Here is a 4625-nt window from a genome sequence, read left to right on the forward strand (position 1 = left end):
GGGGATGACAAAAGCCTTCTGAAACAGGCTGAGCCCAGTAATGCCATGCTTGGAGTTCGTGCTGCAGCAGCCTGGCCAGGCACCAGTCTGCAGAGCTGCGCATAACCACACTGTGACTGGCAACAGCAACTGGCTGGGCAACAGGTCCTTCTGCCTGACCTCCCGCCTGCTTCCAGGCCTGCAGACCGGCCAGATACAGGCGGTTGCCTGCAGCAGTACCCCAGAAGTGTCCACAGCGCTGGCTTGACTGTCCGAGAGCTGGTTTCATGGTGGTTTCATGTGTTGGTCTTCCTCGTCTCACAGGCCATAGCTGATGTCAGCAAACATCACGTTGTTCTTTGATACCAAGATCCCTGCTCGGCCTGCTGTTCATCTTAGCCTGGTGGAAGCTAAATACATCCTCCTTTTCTCCTGCAAGTGCGGTGTTGGGGACTGAAGGGACCGAGACACGTTGTTTCAAGCCAGATTAGAGATACAAGTTACACACAACAAAAGCACAGCCAGCCTTCAGAAGAGCTCCTCTAGTCTAGACACAGCCTCCCCTGAACTCCCTGCATCCTGACAGAGCCCTGCAGTTTGTCTTCAAACCAACTCAACAGGCTCCAGAAGCCTGTTTAACCCCTGTCGATGCTCAGTTACAGAATAAAGGAGGGATCACATCTGAGAGGTTTTGCTCCCATAAATTAGCAGGATGGGTTAAATCAGGACATGAAGCACTGTCTGCTGGCACAGTACATCCGCCTGAGGGACCTGCAGTAGCATGGAGCTGTAATGCTTCAAAAACATGCGTGCTATAAGCCTGGGATGGGACAGGCCAACGTCTGGAGCTCCTGCAACAGCAAGAGCGATGCTTTAGTGTTATCCTCAGCTCCGAAACCACCCGTGCCCGGGGACTTGCTCCCTGCCCTGGGTTGCCTGCTCTTGTCCAGCTCCGGTGCTGCAGGCTCGGTACCGTGATTCTTCCGTACCTACCGGACCTTGGCTTAGCAGCATCTGTGCTGCACGGACAGTCTCTGGAGTAAAAGGAAAAACAATACTGTGGGAGGGGGGAGAAAATTCAGTAAATCGCTGCAAGAAAAGTTCTGCAAACGTGCTGTGTCAGCCAGTCCCGGTTCCCTCGGCCATTTACTGCCGCAGGTACCGTGGCTGTAACGTGCAAAGCAGCCTTGGGGCATTAGCTGGGCTCTGATGAAAAGCGCTTTTATAACCTCAATGGCCTGTCACAGCTGGGGACTGGAGATGGTAACACACTGTATTTGTTCCTACAAGCACTGCACGGTGAGGTACAAGCTAATCCTCGACACCAGCAGTTGTTCTGACCCCGAGCGAAGGAGATGAAGGGAGAGCCACACCGTTTTTCCCGCCTTTTCTTCTCTTTCAGGAGGTTACCGACTTCATCGTCACCCGGCCCCTCCCGGGGCAGGCTGCCCGGCCCCGCCGGGCCCCGCCACCTCTCCCCGGGCCGCGCCTGGCCGGGCCCGCCCCGAGGGGAGCGGCCGGGGCGAGCGGGGCGGCGCCTGCGGAACCACCTCGGCGGCGCGGCGGGGGCCGCCCTCTTTCGGCGACCGCAGCCACGGCGGAGCGCAGCGGCGCGGGGCCGGGACGGCCGCCGTGAGGCGAGGCGAGGGTGCCGGGCCGCCTGCCCCGTCCCTACCGCCATGAGGTGAGGTGGGGGCTCCGGGCCGCCTCCCCCCTGCCCCCCGCCGCCATGAGGTGAGGTGAGGGCTCCGGGCCGCCTCCCCGCCGCCGTGAGGTGAGGTGGGGGCTCCGGGCCGCCTCCCCCTGCCGCCATGAGGTGAGGTGAGGGCTCCGAGCCGCCTCCCCCTGCCGCCATGAGGTGAGGTGAGGGCTCCGGGCCGCCTCCCCCTGCCGCCATGAGGTGAGGTGGGGGCTCCGGGCCGCCTCCCCCTGCCGCCATGAGGTGAGGTGGGGGCTCCGGGCCGCCTCCCCCTGCCGCCATGAGGTGAGGTGAGGGCTCCGGGCCGCCTCCCCCTGCCGCCATGAGGTGAGGTGGGGGCTCCGGGCCGCCTCCCCCTGCCGCCATGAGGTGAGGTGGGGGCTCCGGGCCGCCTCCCCCTGCCGCCATGAGGTGAGGTGGGGGCTCCGGGCCGCCTCCCCCTGCCGCCATGAGGTGAGGTGGGGGCTCCGGGCCGCCTCCCCGCCGCCATGAGGTGAGGTGAGGGCTCCGGGCCGCCTCCCCGCCGCCATGAGGTGAGGTGAGGTGGAGGCGCCGGGTTTCCCGCCGTGGGTCTTTCCGCCACCGGGGCTGGAGGCCTGGGGTGCCTCACCCCTCCCCGGGGCTCTGGAAACGGAAAACGCCGCCTGAAATAGTCCCCCCTTTTTTTTTTTTATTAAATTGTTATTAATGGCCGAAAGGCGGTGGTGCCCGGCGGCCGGCGCTGGCTGATAACCTCCGAGGCGCTGGGACTGGAGGGTAATTTGTTCAGGCTGTGCCGTTTAGAAGCAATTTCTCAGCCTATTATTCCGTTTGATTTTTTTTTTCCCCTTCCGCAAGCCAAATCCTAGCTGTTAAGCTCTATTAATATAGATTTAATTAATCGAATATTTGAAGTGATGTTTCTCTTGTGCTCTCTTTAGGGCTTCCAGCTGATATGCAGCTAAGTGTGTGTGAAGGGATGGCTGTAAATCGGAGGTCTCGGGTGGCAAGAGAGCCGTCTGGAAGATACAGCTGTCAGGTAAGGGGTCCTCACTGGTGGCCTGCGTTTATGAAAACCCCCGAGTTTTACAGGAGGTGGAAGCAGCCAAGTGAGGTGTCTTCTGGAGGAGACTGCTGCTCTGGTAGCGTGACCAGCGGAGAGGAGATGTAAAGGAGTAACATGCACATGAGGCACAGGGAAAGCTCGGGAGCCTTTTGAGCTACGTGGGTGAGGTCTCTCCACAAGCCAACATGGGGAGATGGGCAAAAAGACCGTTTGTTCTGCCATACTAAGTAAACTAAATGGCCTCTGCTGGCTTGTGAATGGGCTGTTGTGCCAGCCTCTGCTGCTCTGGGGTGGAAATAATAACCTGGTTTATCTAGTGAAGAACGTAGTGCTTCCAGTTGCTGGAGGAAGCCCTGATGAGAGGAGGTGTTAGAAGCGAGGCCCGCATTGCCAGAGGGATGTGCTTTTGGGCCTCTACTTCCTTCTGTCCTTTAAAAACTCAATTTTGAGTTCTCTTTCATCCAGCGGTAGTCAGCTACGCATTGCTGCTCAGTGCCTGTGATAGTGTTATGCTGCTGGGAGAGAAATGCGCTGCCAAGTTGTTCCTGGCACCACAGGTGCTGTTCTGGCCCTAGATGGTGCCAGGTTTTGGCAGCGCTCTGCATGCTTAAGAGTGGAGTAACTCCTTCTCCGTGGAGTTAATCCTAGACTGGATGCAGACAACGTGCAGTCAGAAAATAAAAAAAAAAAATGTTGTGGACATTTTGTTTAATACTGCATGTTTTGTATAAAAATGAAGGTCGGCTAATTAACTGGTCAGTGTTAAGTGTTGAATTCGGGGCCTTTAGAGTTACTCCTGTTAACTGTCTTTGTATGTTTTTTAATTACAGGCAAACAGTTCGCATGTTTCGCTGCAGGTGGGGGCTCGCTGGAGCAGCAGTGGTTGTGAGAAGAAAAGAAATAAGCTGTGGGCGCTGCTTTGAAGATGCCCATTTGAAAGAGATTGAGAAGATGGAAATGTAGAGTCCACGACTTAAATGGGACTACTGGAGAAGTACTTGTTTTCAGGATCTGGGTGTAGTAACTTGAAACATCAGAGGTGGTTGGGGCAAGGTATAACAAGAATTACGTATACAATTTGCTGTTAATCCCCTCTCACTGCTTGTTTAAAATTATATTTTTTCTGTGACCTATTTATTAAACTTATTTGAACTTGATCATTCTGCTTTTTCATTATATCGTAAGGCTGTCGGGTACAGCAGGATTTGAAAGTCACCTTGAATTCTTGCCCATGGGAGACTCTAGAGAGGCAGGAATGAATGGGGTGCTGGGCACCTGGTGCCCTCCTGCCATGCACACACACTCTTCTCCATGGCCTGTGCTGCAAGGACAGATTTTTAACAAGGCTTCCTTTCCTCTGGCACTCTGAAGGAGATCAGATGTTTAAATTTTTCCATAAAGGAAATAAGGTCTGGGATTCCTATTTCTGCTGCATACACAGCCAGAACAAGTTCACAAGATATCCCTCCTGTGCTTCAGTTCCTGAACTTCTCGTTCTCTCCCTTCCCTGGGCCTGGGGGGAGGTGAAGCCCACAAAAAATGGGTGAGTTGGAAAAGGCTGCCAAATATGTAAAATACATTGAAACTGGTGGGAGGGGAAAGACAACCATCACAGATTCAGACAAAAATGCTGTTTAAACGCAAAAGAGACTGTAGTTGTCAGAGCAAAGGACTATATCGCTCTCACCAAGATGCCTGACCCATTTGGATTCAGTGCAGTCTTCTGGAGGATACTGTGTGAAATAATCAAAACTTAGGAGTTTTTTAGGCTAAAATTAATCTTTTCAGTGTTAAAAACTGTTCAAGGGCCTTCAGTCACATCACATTACAATTATCCTGTCATAGGTGCTACTGCAGGTGCCATGCCATCTATACACAAATTAAACTGGGAAGCATGGACAT

The 4625-nt window shown here is 54.6% G+C and overlaps 1 long non-coding RNA gene and 1 other non-coding gene across 3 annotated transcripts; both read left to right on the forward strand.

The window, feature by feature from the left end:
- The first annotated feature begins 1495 nt into the window (after positions 1 to 1495).
- Positions 1496 to 3880, forward strand: LOC128134444 (uncharacterized). 2 transcript variants are annotated; one of them, XR_008232757.1, is made up of 3 exons: positions 1496 to 1668; positions 2599 to 2696; positions 3554 to 3880. It is a non-coding gene; the product is annotated as an uncharacterized LOC128134444 (long non-coding RNA). The 2 variants fall into 2 exon arrangements; XR_008232758.1 differs by having other exon boundaries at positions 1497 to 1663.
- Positions 3184 to 3387, forward strand: LOC128134512 (small nucleolar RNA SNORA74). Its single transcript, XR_008232768.1, has one exon. It is a non-coding gene; the product is annotated as a small nucleolar RNA SNORA74 (small nucleolar RNA).
- Positions 3881 to 4625: the final 745 nt, after the last annotated feature.

The sequence above is a fragment of the Harpia harpyja genome, chromosome 20 (assembly GCF_026419915.1).
Source record: "Harpia harpyja isolate bHarHar1 chromosome 20, bHarHar1 primary haplotype, whole genome shotgun sequence".
Lineage (NCBI taxonomy): Eukaryota > Metazoa > Chordata > Aves > Accipitriformes > Accipitridae > Harpia > Harpia harpyja.